This window comes from Poecilia formosa, unplaced genomic scaffold, assembly GCF_000485575.1.
Source record: "Poecilia formosa unplaced genomic scaffold, Poecilia_formosa-5.1.2 Scaffold17, whole genome shotgun sequence".
NCBI classification, from domain to species: Eukaryota; Metazoa; Chordata; class Actinopteri; order Cyprinodontiformes; family Poeciliidae; genus Poecilia; species Poecilia formosa.
The window spans coordinates 4,094,765-4,116,578 of record NW_006799956.1 but is presented as its reverse complement, the minus strand read 5'-3'; the positions used below and the strand labels follow the sequence as shown (position 1 = coordinate 4,116,578).

The 21,814-nt window shown below is 41.3% G+C and overlaps 1 protein-coding gene and 2 long non-coding RNA genes across 3 annotated transcripts in view; 2 read left to right on the top strand and 1 right to left on the bottom strand.

The window, feature by feature from the left end:
• cspg4 (chondroitin sulfate proteoglycan 4) overlaps positions 1-21,814 on the bottom strand; it is a 93,344-nt gene that overhangs the window by 35,509 nt on the left and 36,021 nt on the right. The gene's annotated exons all lie outside the window — the stretch shown is intronic.
• Positions 1-21,814, top strand: part of LOC107835650 (uncharacterized) — a 50,269-nt gene that overhangs the window by 17,672 nt on the left and 10,783 nt on the right. The window lies entirely within an intron of this gene.
• LOC107835651 (uncharacterized) lies at positions 10,977-17,489 on the top strand. The gene is made up of 3 exons (XR_001661464.1): positions 10,977-10,989; positions 14,667-14,669; positions 17,392-17,489. It is a non-coding gene; the product is annotated as an uncharacterized LOC107835651 (long non-coding RNA).

Below are 21,814 nucleotides of genomic sequence, written 5' to 3'. Positions count from 1 at the left end.
TCATCTAATTGGAAAGTTTAGTGCAACAATGTATTTCACATGACAACCTCAGTGACCATCTCAAAAGAAAATAAAAAAAGTTTAAAGTAAATATGATTTCTATGGGCTGAGTTGTGTGTGATCTGAAACCAAAGTATTCATCTGTGATAAATATTTGCAAATTTAGAGCAAATTTGAATTATCCTTGAAGACCATGGCGGCCATCTTGACTTTTTCCAGTGGCTAACTTTTGTTTTATTTTAAAACTAGAAAGGCCTTGGGAACATCTGTGCCAAGTTAGGATCTGGTTTTCGCATGTGAAAGATTTTAATGACATTTTCAATTATCTGCTGCACTATTAAGGGGAAGTTTGTCTTATTTCTAACTCTTTAAATAAAACTCCCTGTCCATAGTCTTTGTCAAATATAAGCAAAGAAAAGCCTTTTGATGTCGGGAACAAGGAAAGCCATCCTGCTATCATCCTGCACATTCCTTTATTTCACTAAGAGGCATTTGCATTTTCTCCCAAAGTCTCTCTGTCATCAACAAAGTTGGCAAAGAAGCACACAAACAGCATCCGTCTCACATTCAGTGATATTACTCTTGAGAGGAGCTCCGCTACATCTGGTCAAACTGAAAATTCAACACATCCCGCTTTACATCCTCGACAAATTACCCCAGTTCCGCCTCGTTCATTTTCAAAATGTCAAATCTGGGTGGCTGTCGTCTCATTAGATGGTTCTGGCTGTGCCTTGGGCTGTGTTTTGAACAGGTCAGAGGGTTTCTGCTTAGGCAAAGCTATTCAAAATGAAAGCCGAGCGCTAATTACACAATAGCCTCCAGGCTGAAACTGAAAAATGAGGGAGTGGATTTCTTTTATATGCAAGTGCATTAACAAAGAAATTCACACCGCGCTTCGCAATTTTCAAAAGCCCAGCCGAGCTTTGGTTGGATCGTTCCCCGAGATTTGGAAATAAAGGAGCGAGCCTGATCTCAGGCGTTTCTGGTATTTTTCTTTCCTGGCTCGTTTTGTTTCTGTTGCCTTTAGGGAAAAATGGTTAATTTTCTCCAACTGTTTGAAACTGCTTTCGTGGAAAAGCAATTAATTTGTGACGCGTTACCTGCATGACAACCGCTTGTATCAAATTATTTTTAGCTACTGTATCTTCCGGTCCTTTTAAGTATCCTCCTGGTTCATCTACTAAAGGTTGAAATGGTGTCACATTGTTTCTGTTACCTTCTGCCACATCTAAAAATGGATCTTAAGTTGGCATAAGCATTAACAAATGTAGCACATTTTGTGAAACCTTCTTGTAAGTGTTTTGAATAGTGCATGCTACTGGGAGGAAGAGTGAGCCAGGACAAAGTAAGTCACTTTGGCTGTGACATTTCAGTCTCACCTTTTTATTTTCCATACTTGGAGACAAACTAACCATCTTGGACTGGAAGCCCAAACTTTTATTCATGTAGTTAAATAATCATCAGTTGAATGAATCAGAAATTGAACGTTCATTAGCACAAACAGAGAATCTGTACATTGTGACATGAGAATTGGGATTGCCATAACATAAGTGTACACCTTTGCTTGTCTCTCTCCATCTTTTGCATGAGGAAACTTAAGTTTGTGTCTGAAACCTCCTGGCATGTTTTTTTTTTTTTTTTTGCAGGAAAACACAAAGCCAAATTTTCCATCCTTTAAAAGTAGGAGAAGATGTTTTGATATTTTTGGACAATGCTCCATTATCAGAAAAGGAGCACCCTGAGCCCTAAGGAGTGGAAAACTTTACACGCCAAGGCCAGAGATTGTGTTGTGTGTTGACTTTAAAGAGAACTCCCTCAAGTTGTTCAGCTACTGATTCACAATCCTTTATTGTTTGCACAGCAGAGTCTTGTTTTTCGGCTAATGCAGACGGCTAGTATTTCATAACTAACTTCTGTTGTAATTTGCAACGGAAATTTCCCCCCTTTTTACAACAACTGAATGAATAAATCTTTTGTTTCACTCTCCTTTTCCTTCTGTTTTCATATAACAGAAGTACAGAGAGGTTTACTACGGAGGAGACTGACTGACTTTCTGATTTGAAACATGAACTAGATTTCTTGCATAATTTGTTTTGCTGACGGCTTCTATTTTAGGTAAGCAGTGAACATGTTAGTCAAGTCAGATATTGCAACCACATGTAGATTTAAGTGTTTTTTATACATATATTTTCTAACTCAAGACTATTTTGCAGAAAAAGATGGGCTTTTGGATGTTTAGTTTTTTTCTCTCCATACATCTCCTTGTGTAGTGCAGTTGAACCGCAGCGAACGTCACTATAAATAGAGGTCGTTTGGTGGATTTCTTTCCTTTTTTCGGGGCTGTGCCTACTTTAGCCTGGTACAAAACGCTCAGCGTGTAATTATTTAACGACAGGGTGTTGTTAGCCACGGATTGAATTGGAGAGCAGCTCACTTTGTTATGGCATTAACCATAAGCCAACGTGGTGATTAACGTGTTGAGCAGTTATGTCTCTTGCTGTGGGTCAACAGCACTTGTGTCGGTAATGAACGTCTGGTTTCCCGTTAGCTCTGGAAACGGTGAATGCAGGCCGTAAAAGCATGAAAGACCTGAACATCACAGGCCTCCCAGGTAATTAGTCGACTGAATATTGAAATGGAACGATGACGACTGGAGGAGCTCCAGTCACGTTAGTTTTGTTCCTGCGGGGTTTCCGGGTTTTTACAGGGCAATATGGACATTTTCACGCTCAGTGGAACTTTTACGACTCTCAAATCAAATCCATTTCACTTTCAGTTCATCTCTATTCAACCTTCTAAATCAATATTTAGTTGATCAATATTTCACTGGAATTTTAGCAGCATGTTTATTGAAATGTCTCTTCAAGCTTTGCACATCTAGAAACTGAAATTGTTTCCCGTTCTAGTTAGGAAACGGCTCAAACTCAGTGAGCGTGGGGGGAGAATGTTGGTGAAAAGTAATCTTTAGGTCTTGACACAGGAATTTGACTAGGCCATTCTTATACGCTTTGACAAAAACCATTGTAGCTTTGACTGTAAATTTAGTACTGCAGCCCTAATTGAAGGTGAATCTCCACTCTACTCTGAATCCTCTGTCCCTACTAAATAAGTGTCCACCACATTTTCTCAGGCTAGTTAGCTTAGCCACCAATGACGGCAGATAGTTTTCCTGGAACCATGAGTTGTCTGACCGTCTTTAGCACATTTAGCAGCTTTTACATTAGCATGATTGACAGCGCTAAGGCCCTCCTCCTGGCTCTAATTGGTTGTTTTTGATCGGGCGTATTGAATTTCTTCAGGCAGAAATAGTAGCTTGGGGAAGGAGGTAGATTTTTTTTTTTTTCTTGGTTTATCTTTCTCATATTATACTGCTACAACATGTTGACAGCTTTACAAAAAATATGTTTTATAGATGCTTATTAAAAGTTACATACTGCAATTTAAGGAAATGCATGAACTTGATGTGGCCCAGAATGAGTTTGACACCCGAACATTACAGGTGGAATCAAATAATATAAAAGCCCAACACGTCAAAACAAACAGTTGAGTTTTCAACTGCTTGTTAAGACAAGCTTTTATAAACTTTTGTATTGTAGAATCAAAATTTGACATGCCTATGAGGTTTTGTTGAGGTTGATACAACACACTGTAAAACATTCAGGAAAGACTCTATAAACCCTCATAATAATTACTACCACAGTTTTTTTTTTTTTTTTTTTGCTGTGCTATGACAATATAACAACCATAAACACTGCATTTCAACAAACCACAGCCTTCGAGCTGCTTTTAATCATGTTGGCAACATGTTTACACGCCTGACTCTGAACACAGCAGCCTGTCTGTATAAGAATATACGGCCAGCTCCATCGCTGTTAAACAGCAGAGAGCTGGACCACAACTCTACATATCTTGACAGTAGTGCTGCTTTATTAGGGGCCTCCCCTGGCAGGCCCCCTCCGCCCCCCACAGACCTTTCAGAAGTCACCAGGGACGCACTTTTTATTGGCTTTATGGAGCCGTTTCTCAGACTTGCATATCTCAGCGTGAAAGCGAGCTTCACATTTTTATTTTTTATTTTTTTATTTTTAGTCCACCCTTTTTAAATCCTCATCTGCATCTGCATCTCTTTAAAAACACTCCAGTTGCAAGCCAGAAAGAAGAGGTACGACACTCCGAAGAAAAAAAAAAAAGGCTTATGGAGCCACAGCGAGAGGTTTCCTCCAATAACTTTTCAAGCTCTCTCTGTGAAACTCACATTTACACAACACATAAAGGGATGGGTGCAGAAAAGAAAATATATGACCTTTCTCTTTGGAAAGGAGAACGGCAATGGAGTGTAATTTTTACTTTCGGAAAATAGACCAGTAGGGGAAAAAAACCCCAGAAAAAGCGTGGAAAAGAGGATCTAAAAGACTCACTGTTGTTTCAGTTCGGTGCCGTTTTTTGCAAGAGTGGCGTCCGAAAGGCTGGGCTTCTTGACAAGTAAATGGACATCAAAAAAAAAAAAAAGTCAAAACACAAACAACAGGAGAGATGTTTGTATCTTTATACCCAAAGCCGTTTCCCTCCTTCGTTCGTCACCTGGCTGCGACGCCATCGAGATGAGGAAATCCGCAGGGATCAGAGGTTAGAAGGTGACGCTTAACTCCCAATCAAGGGAGGAAAGAGGAGAAAATCGTCTTGCGTCTCATCTAGGAACTGGCGTCGGACTGTCCCACATTGCCTGGAACAGCAGCCGGCAAAGAAATTACTATCAAGCGTTGGATTTCCTTTCGGTTTCACGCTTGTTTGCGATCCCTCAATTTTGAGGCAAGAGCGAACAAAGGAACGGTTCGAGTTTGAAAGCTCACAACGAGCTTTTGCAATAGAACATGACCAGATTCACCACCAGGAATCGGTCGTGAATAAAACATCTTTGGTTTTGCACCTTGTCAAAGATATTCATATCGCTTCCCACGTTTACAGCAACAAAGTTTGAGGTATTTTGTTGGGGTTTAACTTGACAGATCAATACATGTTTGTTTATAAATATTAATCTGAACAGTGTGAATCTATATTTGACTCTCCTCTATTCAGTACTTTACAGAAGCACCAATAGATGCAATTACAGCTGCAAGTATATTGGAGTATGCTTTCAGTTTCGTACATCTAGTTCAAACTCTGATTGGAAGGGGGAGCAATCATTAAGTCCTGCAACAGAGTTTCAAATTGAATTTATGTCTAGACTTTAACTGGGCCATTCTGACTCTTCAGTTGTGTCTCTGGTTGAGTGTTTTGCTGACATATGAGCCACATTTTCAAACATTTTAAAGCCTCTGAGGCTTTTCTCAGGGCTGCGTTCAACCATCTATCTACTAATCAACTCTGACCAGCTTCCATGTCACTTCTCAAAAAAGGCAACTGCACTTTGATGCTGCCGCCACTGTGCTAGGTTTCTGCCACACATAGAGCTTTTCATGTTGGTTAGAAACTGTAATTTTGGTCTCATCTGACCAGAGTGCCTTCATCAGCATGTTTTCCAAGGCCCTTTAAGGCTTCTAACAAACTACAAATGGCTATGACTCTCTTCCAGGTACAACTTTCTTCTTGCTTTTCCACCAGATTTGTTAGTTGCACGATTAGTAGTTGACTTTCTGTTGTCTTCTATGAACTTCAGGATGTTGATTACTAGAACCTTTGATGCGTTTATAGAACAGCTGCTGAAATGAAGGGTGCAGCAGCCGTGTTTAGTCTGTTTCAATCGAACTCCAGTTTGTTTGGTTAGAAAGTCCAGTTCATTTGGGGAGGTGGAACAAAAAAGTCTCTGGTTCACCTTCAAACTTTGGTTTCAGTACTGTGGAGGTGAATGAATACATATATGGATGACAAGCAGACCAGAGACCACTCCAAAAGCAGGAACCGGACTACAGCGCAGGGCATTCTGGGTAAATACAACCAAAACAAACGTACGAGTCTAGCACTAGTGGAAGAAATGGCTAGCTGTCTTTTACCAAAGACAAAACAGCAGAACCCTTAGAACCATCAACTCTGATGCCACTCCATTATTGTTTACATTTTGTGAAGGAGGAAGTTAAGTTCATGTCTTCTTCAGATGTTTTTGTGTCGTTTTCTCCAGTAGGTCTTTGTGCAGCGCCACCACAGGCCAATTGAACAACAGCAACTGAAACGGTAACAAATGCTGACAAACTTTGGTCTCCAATTCACCGGAATGTTAAAACACCTTTATTTATATTCTGTTCACCACCTCAGTGATTTCTGAGGACAATTTCTTTCTTTGAATTTAATTTGGGGGGATCAAAATTTAAGAGACTTAATAAAAATACACGTTACACATTTTTTATTCAGTAAAAAAAAAAAAAACACGAAAAATTAAAACCACGCCTCCTTTTCTCTTTGTCACAATTACGCACTCCGTTGTGCTGAAACCCCAGTAACATACAGGAAACATAAAGCTTGCTAGAGGAAAAAAAGTGAATACTCTTGCAAAGCACAATATATATCCGTTCTAAATAAAGTTTAATGGAGTCATTGTGTGGAAGCTCATCAAACTCTCCTGTCGCTAATGACCAATTTGGAGTCGTGATCTCACTCGAACACTGCAACCCAAACAGTCATGAACAGAAGTACTGTAGTCGCTCAGGGCTCTGCTGCGGTTTACGACTGACTTAATACAAAGCATGTCTGTGTCAGCCCAGCCGAGCTACGGAAGCCGTCAAACCGCCAAGGTTCCAGATGGTTGGGCCTGTTAACATAATCTTCCCGTGACATCAGAGGAGTCGACAACCCCGCAATATTGTTCCGACCCGTACTCTTCCTCGCACCTAACGACCTTTTTCTACATCTGTCCACACGCCAAGTGTCTTGGTTTTCGGAGAAGCGATTGTCCTACCTGGAGCTGTGACTTTTTCTGCTTTCACGCAACCTGAGCAAGGCTGCTCACGAACTTGAGGTGTAAAGCATTTTAAGACACTTGTAATGAGTTTCTGCTTGAAATCTTCCGGTGAACTGGAGGTGGAATACGGTGTCAAGGGAGCAGACAGGAAAGGAGGAGAAAAAAAATCCAAAAAGCAGCAGAGGAATATTTTTCAGCTTCTGCATCGTACTTCTTAGTCCGATAAATTTAAAGTTTACTGGTCTTCACACCTGAATTGTCCTTATATAGGTGAAACTACAATGATGTGAGGGAGAAGGAAGGGAGGAAAAACTGAAAGCTTTAAAGCTCACAGTGAACTTGGATAGCACAGCATGAAAAGCTCTGTCGGCTTCGGCGGTGCTGCGCGGCATTAATGGCCCAGAGAGCAACAGCAGCAGGAAATTAGCCCGCAGTTAACTACAGTCACTTAGGCTTGTAACATTTACAATGTCAACACAAAACGAGCGTCCAGAACGGTTCTTTGTTCTGCTGCTGCATCCAGTTTAGACTGGATAATTAAACTAATTTGGCTTAATGCTGGTTATTTTAGGGTTCATCATCATACCTGTGTTAAATTGCAGATAAATGAACTTGACACCACCACCACCTCTTTCATGTGGATTGCTTCAGGATTAGATTTAAATGTCCCACAAACAGTGTTGTGCGCTTATGTATTTATTTTGGAACGTCATTATGTGATGAAACTGTACCATGCACTTTTATTTATCCCCATTTACTCTTATATCCCTGAATAAGATGCAATTTCTTGTCTTTGAAGTAGTCCACCTAAGAGTAAGTATAGGTGAAGTTAAGGTGTAATTTAAGATTCCGAAATCCTTGGAACATCTCGCAGAGGGATGTTCAATTCTTTATCCAAAAATTAGCCATGCAAACCTGCCGAGACATGGCTAACTACCTAAACTCGTTTGCCACTGCACAGGTTACACAGGGGACAGGGATGAAGCAACCATCTGAAAGAAGACACAATGGTCGGGCGAGACTAAAACTGATGGCACGTCACCATGACAACACCTGCTTCACAAGCCCATTTCACATCACAGTTCAGATCACAATAAACACGCAACCAAGAACCCACCGCCTCACAGCTTGCTTTGTCGTTTCACATCACTCAAGTCACCCTGTCGGCCGATGGTCCTGTGTGCCCACACGGCACGTCGTGTGACTGTGGAACCCAAAGGGTTTGGGTTTACCTCTAGCAGCAGTGAACTGGGCCATGTGTTTATGTTGGGGCTGAGTTCATGTCAGGCTTTTCAAACTCCAACATGTTTGAAAAGCCTGATGTTAGTGTCTGCATCAAATTGTGCTCTCATTAGGTAGTGAATAAGTGATGCCATTACCATATCAGTCTATCTATAAAATATAATAATTTAATCATGATGCGATATCTGCCTAGCTAGATATATTAAAAATAATTGAAGCATGATGCGCTAGCTAGTTGGATAGCTGTTGCATCGTGCTTCAATTATTAGATTTGCTAATAAATCTAATAAGTCTTTAGATACCCAGCGTCAAAAACCCTGTGAGTTTTTTACTATAGCATCTGTGCAATGCGGGCCTTTTAAAGCATCCCTGTATGCTGGAGTGTTAAAGTAACTTATGTTTGAAGTGCCTCCAAAAATGCTAACGTGGTAGAGAAAAAAAGACGGTGATCACATAAAACCTAAGCTGCATTCAGATTAATATGTTCTACAATCATATGCAACAAGTTAAGAGTTTAACACCTCGGCAAACATATGAGCTTTATCATCTCAGTGAGAGATTTTCTACCCGAGCACTCAGGAAACTTAATGCTTTATAGATGCTTCTTGACTCTTCCTGTCTCAAGTGCAACAGCGTTGATGGCCGTAATTATTTCCAATGCATCTCGACTCTTAGAAAGTCCCGGGGCGTCCCGTCACATGACCCATCTGTTTTGTTGTGTTGCACAATCACGATGGCTTCACGCTTTGAAAAAATAAAAGTGTTTGAAGGCACTTTGGGTAGAGCGCCTGAGAAACTACTGGAGCCGTGCTAATTAAACTCCGAATGAGCAAGAGACTCGACAGCACCATTGTTCGGCCTCAGTTTCCACGGGGCTCGGCTTTTATGCTAATTGAAATTGCATGTCAGCATGTTTGCGCCCATCCTGATTCTGTCTGCCTCATTCGTCATTAACAGTCATTTCTGACATGATATCAATAGCTCCATTCATACTTCATTAAAAGTGCCCTTGTGACTGCAGTAAGCGTGTGCATTAGTCACTCTGCTGCTAATTTTCAGCATGACACTGGGCTTTTTAGCGGGCTGGGAACGCTCTCTCTGCTCAGCAGCTATTCTCTGTCATAAATCGACAGCAGAGAAGGAGATTTAGGAGCAGCTAAAGACGGAGCTACGGTTTGGTTTGGCTGCTGTAAGGCTTCCAAATAGCTACCAGATCGCTGAAGTTAACTTCTAACCTTCCCCCCCATTTATTTTGTCTTTTTCTGTCATTTAGGTCTTTTATATTACTGACACATTTGAGTTATAAGCAAAACCTTATGTTTTTTGATACAGGCTTTGTCTACATTCACTCCAGAAATGGCAACCTCTTGTCAACAATCTATGGTGTCGTCCAGGATACGTTACTGAGGAATATCTTCTCTGTTGCCTGGAAATTGAGCTTTTAACAAGTCATCCAGCACCAGACTTTAGTCATGAGGGATTTTCAGTTCCGCTGCGAGGCTGACTGCTACTGGAGATCCTTCCTGGCTACAGCATGGGTGTCCACAATGACTCTCTGAAGAGACTTTGGTCGTATGAGTTAGTGATATTTGAATTGATTTTATTTAAATGGGACAGTGCATGAACATGCAATATTGCTGTAAACACTTTCCATCTGTTGCCCCATAAATTTAGTTTCCTTTTGGGATAAATAAAGTATTTTTATTTTGAATCGAAGTGAATTTAATTTTGCCTCATTCCACTTTACTGGAATTTTCTGATGAATGGACCCAATAAGATGAGATGGAAGAAATTATACAGTTTTAATTCTTTTTATTGTAGAGGAGCCTTTAACAGCTGGAAGCCTGCAGAAAAAAAAAAAAACAACACATCATGAGGCTGCCGCCACCATTTTTCACAGAGGGAGAAAATACGCTAACAGAGGTTGGTTTTTCATTATACACAGCAGGTAGCCGGAGATTCTAATTTTGGTCTCATCGAACAAGATCGCCTTCCTGTATCTTTCTGTTGTGTCCCCTATGTGGCTTGTGACAAATGGCTGATGGTTTTTTTTTATCAGAAACGGCTTCCCTCATTCCACTGATATGCATGATGCCTTGAAACTGCAAAAGGCGTTATTTCACAGCCAGTATCACAGCTAACAAATCCCAAGGAATCTTGGTCGAATCAGGAAAGAACTCCAGAAGTTGATCTTTAAGATCAGCTGGCAGAACGCATATACTACCTGTTTGACATCCCCGACATAAAGCTATAACTTTCAACACAAGTTTTTTCTCCACAACAAGAATTTCATACATGGTCTTCCTTAGCTTTATGGCCTCACTGTTCGGAGAAGGGTTCTGGAGTCCATGCCTTTCCTTATTTGATCAGTCCCAGTTTAGGTCTTGGTCTTACAAATATGCTGCAAGCTCAACCAGAGGCCTCTGTGCTGTCAGAAATGCCACTAATCCCGGATTTGTAGGGTGTATAGGTGACGGTCATCCCGCTGATAGATTTTCCCACTTGAGTTGTGGATTTTTGAAGCTTCTCCAGAGACTATAGCTTCCTTCTCTGATTGTCTTCCTTTCCACGTCTGTAGCTTTGCAGCTGTGTCACTTTTTCTGTTTGTTCAAAACTCGATATCGTTTTACAGACTAACTTTCCTTTTCCCAATGTTCCCAGTGGCCTTTCTGTGGTGCTCCTTGGTTTGAACTTGGTTTGCTCACCAAGGTTCTCTAACAAACATTTGAGGCCTTCACAGAGGAACTGTATTTATGCTATTAAATTACACCACACTTTTACGGCACGCCACACTTTTCGTCTTTGAAACGTCTTGTGCTCTTTTCCTTCCACTTCATGCATCAACTTTGTGTTGGGTCGGTCTGTTTCATATGGTTCCAAGAAATAAAATAACTTCTTTAAGGAGATGTTAATATCAAGCTACATGTCTTTCTTTTTTTTTTTTTCTCTTCATCCAGATAGAAAATCAGTAGCAAACTTCTCCCTTCATAGCTGCACTCTCTTCCATGACCAAATCAGATAGCGAGGGCTTGCCATAAAACAAGGCGCTCGGTCTCACGGGGCTCCGAGGAGGAAAACCATGACACAGAAGCAGCAGCGAAGGGGCCTCTTAAAACCCATATCCGGCTTCAAACTCTGGTCTGCAAAGTCTGTGTGTGTGGGATCAGAGCCTCACATTAGCCTCCATAATAAGAACCAGCTGTAGGCACCCACAGTCAGACTGACCTTTTTCCAGCTCAGATTGAACCCCCCTCTACCCCTCCTCAAAAAACAACCCCATCAACTCCACCACCTCACCACCTCTCATCAGGTAAATGCTTTCCCCAGATGCTTTCTCCCAATGTCTTCCATCATCCGGCGTTACTCTAAACATCCCACGCCCCAAATACAGAAGCACCGGGTGCAAACAGAAACACCCACGCCCAACTGTGCCCCTATTAGTGACTGTATACCCACACACACACAGACACACGCACACACACGCATTTTCTCTCCCCTCAACACCACCATGAGTTAACCGTCTCTCAATCAGCCGTTGTGTTCCCAGTGGCTGACTCAGCCCACCGTCTTCCCGCCAATCCGAAGGTTTTCCGCCAGACTACTGTTGAGGAGGCGCACCCTGCTCCACCCAGCACATTTAGCATTCGTTTGGAAATTTAGCCCTCCCTCTCCTCCCTCGCCCTTTCCTCTCTACTATCCCTCAACATCACTCTCACTTTGCCTCTACTTTTACCCCCCAAAATAAACAACGCGTACCAAGAAAAGCCCGGGAACACGTAACATGTTGAACAGGACTCCAGTGTTAACGCTCCAACTTTTATATTGCTTTTCCACAATACTGAATAGTTAAATGTCACTGAATGTCACAGTGGATAGCAGAAACCGTTCAAAGTTGGCATGGGAGAACGCTCCGGACTCTGGAAGTTGGGGGCTTCTTTAGCGGGCAAACAAAACAAACTTTTCCCTCCTGATTTCTGTCAGGCTGTGTTGCAGATCAATGTACAAAGTTTTCTCAGCTCAGACGTGATCTGTAGCGTCTGTGCACTCAATGCCAGCCTTCCTACACAATGCTTCCACAATGAACACGCATCAAAGATGGACGTCGATTTGGTCGGGTTTAAACCCGGAGACCGCGTCTGTGGTAACGGTCTAAACATGTGGTGGGCATAATGAGCGTCAGTGGGGGCGAATCCTTTGGTGAAGGTGAACACTCTTCACACAGCAGTGGGCCCCGAGGGGGACGTTGTGGCAACATGCGACTTCTAACACTGGATGCTGTTTATTGGACGTAACTCACGCCCTGTGGCAGCTTTGTTGTGTGCACAAGTAAGTGCAGTCAAGGTTTTGGTTTTATTATATGGGAGGTTGGTGGTGGCGGAGAGAGAGTTGGGGGGAGGAGACCACAGAGTTATAGTTTATTGGGATTTCATGTGAAAGCCCAATAAAAGGTAGGGCCTGACTGAAAGGAAAAGCAAATATAGCCTCAAGTCTGTTTCAAATAAATCTTTTACTCTGAGACCACCAAATAAAATCCATCAGTTGCTTACACCTGCTTATCCTTATTGTGTGATGGGAAGCCCAGTGCCCGTCTTCAGCACTCATGAGGCACGAGTATTAGTAAAATACTTCTCTCTTCCCCATTTTGCCTCCGGATTAAAAAAATTCAGAAACATTTTTGGTTGTAGCTCTAAAAAAATGTGATGCGGTTCAGAAATCATTACTGCTTCTGCAAAGCACTCCTTATCTACGAAGGGAAATTCTTTCAAAGCTGTAAGAAGTGTTGCTTTTGGCAAATGTAATATCACATGTTATTCCCACCGACTGGGGAAAAAAACACCTCAAAAAACAAGCAGTTCTGTGTTTTTGCTTGTAAGGCATGGTTTACCGTGTGAAAGTCCGAACTTGTGACAAAGATGAGTCAGAACTGATGCGCGGTACCACGAGCACGTTGAGCCTCAGAGACGCCTTAAAGATGGAAAAAGCAAAGAAGTTTAGAATCATTTGATGACTAAATGGTTTAGATGGAAACACAGACAACAAAACAAAACACAAAACTAGTTGTGAAACATTTACAGCTGTACTTCAGAAAACCTGCTCCTTCCTCCGTGTCATTTCGCAAGTTTGTAGGAAACTTCAGCTGATCGACGGAGGTTCCAACTTCTTGCAATTTGCATTTAGACAATAAGAGCAGCGGGGAGTTTGAACGGGCCGATGTTCCAACAACTTCTCTGTGGATCCGACAAATGCAATTACGAGTAATGCACCTCATTGCCTCTGATTGATCACGTTGTTATTTCTTCATTTAATTCGAGAGAAGCGGATCGCAATCTCTATTTCTGTTATCCCCGACCGGCATGGATGAATGAGCTAAATGCTTGTCACTTTGTTCAAAACGGTCTCATGTACTGCAGTCGTTCTGCCATCTCCTCTACAAGGATGCCAACATATATAGGGGAGCAATTGTTTGGGTTGACAAACAAAAACTTTGTCTTAAACACCTGAGTGACGACCACAGTATGTTCAGAAGTTATGAGGCATTCATTGGTAACGTGGCGAGGAAGAAACTTTCACGTCTTCAAAGGGAAGTTGTGAAAATGTTTCACCTTTTTGTTTCTCAGCAGTTCTTAAAAATGTCAACAGATAAGATATTCAAATCAAGAAAGGTAAAACTTAAAGGGACGGTGTGTATTTTCAAGGCATGCAGTACCATTTTATAGCGCAATCAACTTTCTTTTACCTTCAGTTGTTATAAAAATGCTATATATGTATCAAATATGGCTTAAAAGGAATTTGTCTTCATAGTTTAACACTTTGAAATTGAGCCTCTGTCTCTTTAAAAACTCCTCTTTCTGAAACTCCGCCTTCAGGAAGTCATTTTAACATGAATTTCTCAAACTTGCATGAAAGAATCAAGGTAAAACTCCAGCTATGTTTTTACTGAGGGAAAAACATGATGTACAGCTCAAAAAAGTAGATTTTACATGACACTGCGTCTTTAAGAGAGATATCAAAGATTTTTATGGCAGACATAAATAGATAATGCTTAGAACAATACGTTGTGCTTTGATAAATCATGAAACCACAACTTGATGTTACTTTTAAAGAGAGGAGAGAGACCCAAAGAGACAGTGATGAGAAGTAGGGCGAACACCTCGGGATTATTGTCCTATATGAAGTGACTCAGCCAAATGGTGGCAAATTCTAAAAGATATTCTGACGTAGTGATCAATCAAACAGAACACATTCACACTATCCAGTCACTCAGGCACCGACATCTTAATATGTAAAATTAGGCTCCAGGGGAAAAAAAACAACTGGATTACAGATCCAGGTGGGAAACCCGGCCACCTCTCTCTCTTCCCTAGCAACACTCACTGGATTATTCTGGTTGATCCCAAAGTGTTGCCAAGCCGGAAGGGAAATGCAGTCCCTTCAGGATGTTCTGCTGTCCCAGGGGCCTCCGCCCAGTGGGACGGGGGTCCCTGGACAACTTCCAAAGAAAGACTCCATGCTTACAAGCTCTAGAGGCCAGAGGGTCACAGCAGGTCGCCCATGATATCCAGAATCGTTAAGTAATGGAGATGAAAGCATACTGGACCCCCTCTGCAGGTCTCTGTGAAGTTGTCCCCGATCTATAATGACTCCATTTATGCTGGTGTACAGCAGATGTTAGTACCAGCTCTAAATGTCTTTAAGTTGGTGTAGGGCAGTGGTTCTCAGTTCCAGTCCTCAGGAACCTTCGCCCCGGGCATTTTAAACATGACTCTGTTCCAGAAGACCTGATGCAAATGATTGCATGACCTCCTCTGCATGCCATCAAGTGCTGCATAAGCCTGTTAATCACACATTCATTCAAATCAGGTGAACTGAGAAGCACTGGTGTGTTGCTGTGACTCTGTCTACAGGTGCTGGAAAGTTTCTTCTCTTTTCTGAATACATTATGAACACTACCAATTGTCTCCCTGTGTCTCAGTACAGGTGTGGTTGATAGACTACATCTTTCAGCGGTTTTACTAAAGACATGTTGCGTGGTATTTCTTGCAATGTGAAGTTTTGAACTTCAAACAGTGACTTTCTCTCTTTATTTCCCCTCTGAACTATCAAAATATCTTCAAAGATTGAAGGAACTCCCGATCTTTTAGTGAAATGTCAAGACTTGCTGACAAGTGATTGCGCAGTTGTCAATAAGATGAAAGCAAATCTAATACCTCTGGTGTTTCTTTACCATGTCTCAAGTTATCCTCGCAATACTTTGATGCGCAGCTCAAATTTTTTGTAAAATAAGGACTTTTGTATAAGGATCAACAAAAACCTGTTTTAAAACCGTATCCCTTCTTGAGACTCATTGATCATGTTACAGTATCTCTCAAAATTATGATCTTAAAATAGGTTATTATTGTTTCCATCTTAATAATAGAGGAAGTCAGTCATCAGGTCTAGGATAGACTCTTAAATGCATCACTGTAATATCAATGGCAACATGGTAGACAGAGTACTTTAGCTATGTACATAGAGCAGACTAGTCTGATGGATTTTTAAATAAAGAAAAGCACTTCCAAGACTTCATTGTATTTTAATTTAACCTTTAACCAGGTGACGACTGTGGAAACAGGCAACAGTTTTGAGATTAAAAAAAAGATATTACATTCTTAAGAAATGCATACATAATAAAGTTATGTAAATGTGGTACAGCTCAGCCCCTAAAATACTTGTGGCGTGAATCAAAGGGATAAGAAAAGAGAAAAAGTCCATGTTCCAACCAAAACGTAATGCAACTGCCTAGAATAGAAACCACAAATAACTATTTACTCCTAAGTCTTAGTAACAAGAAGCAGTAAAGGAGACTTGATGCTACTGGGAAGAGGGAAATGAAACCGTAGACTCAGTGAAGTCATACATTTTTGAGTGTGGATATGATTGGAAATTTTAAGGAAAATGTAAAGGCACTTCAAGTCAACGGCCCGTTACAGCACTGATATTCCCCTCCCGCCTCTCCCAAATGGCAGTGAACGTTCGTGTACTGTAATTTAAGAAAATGGCCAAAATTTCTTTTTCCAGTATTTTGCTGAATCAAACTAAAGCAACCTCTGGTGGAGGTTGTAAAGTCAAGAAGTTTCTGACTTCATTAAATTATTTTCTCTCTTTCCGCTCTGCGTCTTGGCCTTGGCGTTTCTTATCAAAGTACTGTCTCTCTCTCAAACACCACTATTGCTCTCAGCATGTAACTTTGGTGTTGTAAACCAAACTGTTTTAATTTGCTGCAGATGTGAAAAGTGTGCACTTCAAGCTTGATATCCTGTTTCAGACTTTTAATTTGAAATGCTAAAAGAAGTAGATTTTGAGTCGCCCTTTGCATGAACCGTCAGCTGATGAAGACCTCTTATCAAACAGATGTGGAAACTAACAGGTCGGGATTTAACACAATGTAAATGACCTATTACATTTTTTAATAATTGTTAGCCTTGCTGTTGGCACTCATCTGTCAGCTAGACTAACAGGGTTATTCAATGTCTAAATAAGCATTAGCACTGAATGAAAAGGCATGCGAGTTATGTGAAAACATAATTTCAGTAGGCTACCCTGTAGTGAAAATCAATGGTGTAAGACCAAAGGTAAATTATTTGGGAGCGCTGTAGGAAAAAACAACCATTGGTTAACTAGCTAACTAATAGTGAAGCTAAAGTTAGCATCAGTTAGAGTGACATATGTGATCAAAAACCTAAGACTCAAATATGTGTGCTTGTTAATCTGCTTACATTGTATGGAAGACAGGAAATCTCACTACTTTAGAAGCCCATGATTTCTCATTGTTGTTGAATCTTACTTGCGAACTGCCATTTGTTTGTTTACAGAAAGTGATGATGTTTGTCTGGTGAAGTAAGTTAAAGTACGTTTTAATTAAGGTATTACTATGTGGCCTGTAGAGATTCTTTAAAGGAGCCGCATGCTTGTAAAATCATTACATAATGATTTTACAAGTATTATGTAAAATCAACTTTCTTCAGCCAAAACATACCTGGAGTGTTGCCTTGACTTTTTCATGCATGTTTGAGAAATCTTTTAATCTCCATGGCAACCACTCAGCTGTGCAATATGCCTGGATGGACCTAGCTCCGCCTTCAAGCTGCACCTCTTCCTCTTAGCTGCACTTTCCAAGTTTCTAAGACTCCTCCGCTCAGCTCCTTCAGACTAGCCAGCAGCAATTGGCAAAGACTACTGAGCTACATCTCAGTGAAACGCTGGTAAAATCATTAAAGGGCCAGGAGAGGAGTGATGTTGTAGTGACTTCCAGAAGGTGGAGTTTCAGAAAGAGCAGGAGTTTTTAAAGAAACAGAGACCCAATTTCAAGGCGTTAAATTACAAAGTCAAATATCTTTTTAAGTCATATTTGATACAGAATTTTCATAACAATTGAAGGTAACATAGTGACATAATTGCAACATAAAATGGCACTATGTGCCTGGAAAATGCATAATACTGCCCCTTTAAAGTATATCTTGTAATTTGTGAAACTTTTACAAATTAAACTGTTGCTGAAATTAATCTTCTCGTGAACCCAATTTCTTATATTGTATTGCCTCAATCTATTGATCTGAAAGCATGGTTATATCTAAGTCTCCCTATTTACACAAAAGCCTGTGTAGTGTTTCTTCCTTCAATACAAAGGCGAGCGATGTTGGTCATGCCAGAGCCAAATCGGAGGCCGAGTACACCGCCACTCTCTGCACTGTGTACAGGACATAAGCACAGATGGCTTGAACAGATTTTGTCCATAGTCGACACAAAGTTTTACAAACAAAGCTGTCAACTCTCAGGCTATATTTGGATTCATAGAGACATTTGTTCACCTCATCCTGAGGATTTGCTGTTTGCTGTTTGGGTAGTGGATATCGACACAGCTGTAAGACTTTTATAAATCCAAAGGGGCCCGGAAGAAAACCGAGTCTGAGTGTTTGAGACGGAGAGTCGCTGAGAGCAAGAGAGATCATCAACAGGACCTTGTGAGCACCAACAGAGGCAAAAGGGAAAGCGAGCAATGTGTGTTTTTTTTTTATTTTTTATTCTCTGCTCGAGGCAAAAGACAGTCCGCCGAGACACTCACTGTTTTGACTGAAGACTCAAACAAAGCCTATAACTAAAATCAATACTCGACTTCATAAAACCCTGATTCTGGGAACAGAATAGAACTGGATTGTGGCTACAGTCCCATTGTAAACTTTGATGCTGCGAAGAGATAAATAAACAGAACACCCCAGGGGCTTTAAAAATCTATCCAGAGAGCTGGGGATTCTAAATATTGATTGGATGAAAGGTTTATCTTGTTTATCTTGACTCTGTAATTCCAGTCTATCCAGTGTTGCTGCTGAGACAGTTATTAATGCTTTCTATGCTTGTACTGCAGCCAAATTTCATACATTTGTACACATCTATTATTCAGTTTTAATTACAGGTTGAGCTGTATCAAAAGTAAAGAGGAAAACAGTTTTAGGGAGCTGAGCGAATTTTTGTGTGGATATGTATTTAAAAAATGAAACGCAGTGCAGCGTAGACGAGGCATTTTTGATTTGATGGTGCTGCTGCAGATGACAGCATGTCATCGGCTCTGTTCTCAGTCATTCATGCAGGGTCGTTGCTACCTCGCCGTACTGCACACAGGGTAAAAACATCTTAAATCCCTCATATCTTAAGGACTCTGTAATGTTTATGAGGTCTTCAAGGTTGAAAGGCCACTTCAACCTTTGCCATCACCCTAATCATTGAATACCTCAACAGATTCGTTATCAGGTTCAAATTTAGACTCAGAAATGTCCAACCAACTTTCAGTCATAACCAAGTTTAGAGGGGCACCATTAGTCACAGAGTACCACTTCATAGCACAATTGGAAATATGTTGCCGTCTGTTCTTAAAAGTAAAATTGCCACATATAATTTAAGAAATTTAATGCCTTGAAATCGGGCCTCTGTCTCTTTAAAATCACATCACCCCCATTAACCCTTTAAAGTTTTTACCAGTGTTGCACTGAGAAGTAGCTCCTATAATGAGCTCAGCAGATGCGCAGTTTCCCCAGGTGTTTGCTAATTGTTGCTGGCTAGTCTGAAGGAGTTTGTGGAGGAGGGCTGCTCTGTGAAGCAGAAACTTGGAAGCTTGGAAACAGCAGCTCAGAGGAGGAGCTTCGTCCTCGAAGGCGGGGCTAGGTCCACCCAGGTGTCCTGTACAGCTCAATGGTTGCCATGGAGATTAAAGGATTCCTCAGACATGCACGATAGAATCAAAGTAACACTCTAGGTATGTTTTTAATGACTGAATAACATTATAACATAACGTAAAGCTCAAAAAAGTCTGTCTTATGTTATACTGCCACTTGGGTATGAAAGTTTCTGATCTTAACTGGAAATAACTTTGAAGTCAAATTGTCCTCCAGAACTTTCTTGGGTCTTTCTTCAATCACTAGGGTTGGATTTGATTTTCAGGTGCAAAATAAAAGATCCAAATCTGAATCAGAGTCCTGGAGCCAAACTTTGGTGCGGCTGAAATGTCAGGCCGTCTTTTATAAGGTCAGACTTTTTGAGCTTATAGCGGCTTTCAGTCTTATACTTGTTCTTCCTTGGTCGTCCTGCCGCTCACCTGTGTTTGAGATATTTCACGGCATTTTTTACCGCCTGTTAATGGAAAATCATCTCAACTTTCACGGAAAGACAAAGCCACGGGCCTCCTTATTTATGTCATACTTCTGGGAGAACGCAAACCTTTCCGTCTCGAATCTGAACGCAGTAAAAACATGACAGCTTAACCCTCTGAACCACGGACAGGGGAAGACGGGAGGCCTCTGACTCTTCTTCCAAACCGTCTCCAGATGTCGTTTATGCGCCTCTCTTTGCTGACGGAGCAAAATCTCGAACGATCGGGTATGTCTGAAAGGCTGCATGGGACGTGGTCAGAACACGCATGTTGCATCTCGCCGGGAAATCAAAACTCCCTGCCAGCAGATCTGATCGAAATCCGAGGATTACAGTTTGGAGTTTGCTGCGGATCTAGATGAGCCGTCAAGCTGGCGGTGGCGCTTCATGTCACAGCTCTGAGTTCTGTTTGAAACATCTCACAAAGTAATGTTTCCCCTGTTATTTCCAAGATTTCTCTCTTTTTTTTAAAAACGCATAACAGAGTAAACAACCGTAAGAAACAGTTTGAAACAGACTAGCGGTGAAAGACCTTCCGTTGACTTGAAGCTGAGGTCTGAGGCGAAACAAATTTTTTTTAAAAACCCAGCCTCCTCGTCTGTCCTTCTGTAATGGAGGCAGGATTACAGTGCTTCGTTCGCTCTCAGCGCCTGTGATGATGTTGTCTTCTCGCTCTTCCCCGTGTTTGAGTTTTGCAGATTAAAGGAGCGCAGCTCTTACAAAACTGTAATTTACCATTGAAGCCTCACGAGCCAGCCCGGTTAAAAGCTATCTGAGAGTAATTAAAATTCTTCAACATTTAAATACGGCGGGCGCGCGTGCAAACCGTCCTTTTGGGAGTGTCTTGGACTAATCTGGGCGACTGTAGAAGTGAGTTTTCGCGCCGCTAATGGGAGTACACATAATTTCACAGCTCCCAATGCGATTATGCTCTTATTAGGGTCAGACATTCATAAAGACTCATTAGCACTCCCCCCTCATCATGCGTGTGGGTGATATCGTTTTCATCTCTTCTGTTGTTCGCAGCGCGCTCTGCTTAGATTTCGGGGACCGGATCCTCCCTTTGAACTAATTTGTAAGCTGGCGAGTGTTTACACCCAATCTCAACTTGGGCTCAAGAGGAAAAGGCTTGGCGGGTTTGATGTTGCATGTTTTCAGTGAAGTTTCGAGTGACTTTGAGGCACAAGGAGATCGTGTTGGTTTATGTGATGCATCCGAAGGCAACAGTTTTGGACGAACGGCAAAAACTATCCGAACCCTTCTTCCACAGTATTATGCACTTGTGTTTGGAAGATGCAGGAAGAACTGCTGCTTTGGATCACAAGTATATTTAACGCATCTAAAAGGTTCAACCGAAACAGTATTTAAAGGGGTAATGTTTTTGTTGTTTTTTGAGCTTTACATCATATTTATAATCTTATTCTCTCAACAAAAACATACCTGGAGTTACTTTGATTCTTTCATGCATTTTGGAGAAATCCTTTAATCTCCCATGGCAACCATTCAGTTGCTCAAAATGCCTGGGTGGGCCTAGCTCCGCCTTCGATGGCATAGCTCCTCCTAGGAGCTGCAGTTTCCAAGTCGAGCTTCCATGTTACAGAGCCGCCACTCCCCCACTCAGCTCCTTTAGACTAGCAGCATCAATTGGCAAACATCTGGTGGAACTTGGCATCTGCTGAGCTTGTTACATGAGCTACTTCTCCATCCAATGCTCTGACTGTTTGTAAACACTTGATAGATGAATGTTGTGATGTCGTGCTGAAGGCGGGGTTTTGGAAAGAGCAGGATCTTTTTAAAGAGACAGAGGCTCAATTTTATGACGTTAAATTGCAAAGTGAAATTTCTTTTAAGTCATACTTGATGCATACAGCATTTTTATAACAACTGAAGGTGACATAATTACTTAATTGTACTATAATTAAGTTAATGTGTGGAAAATGCATGATGGTGCCCCTTTAAACAGCAGTGAATCTTCAATCTCATTAGAAACAATATAGAAAC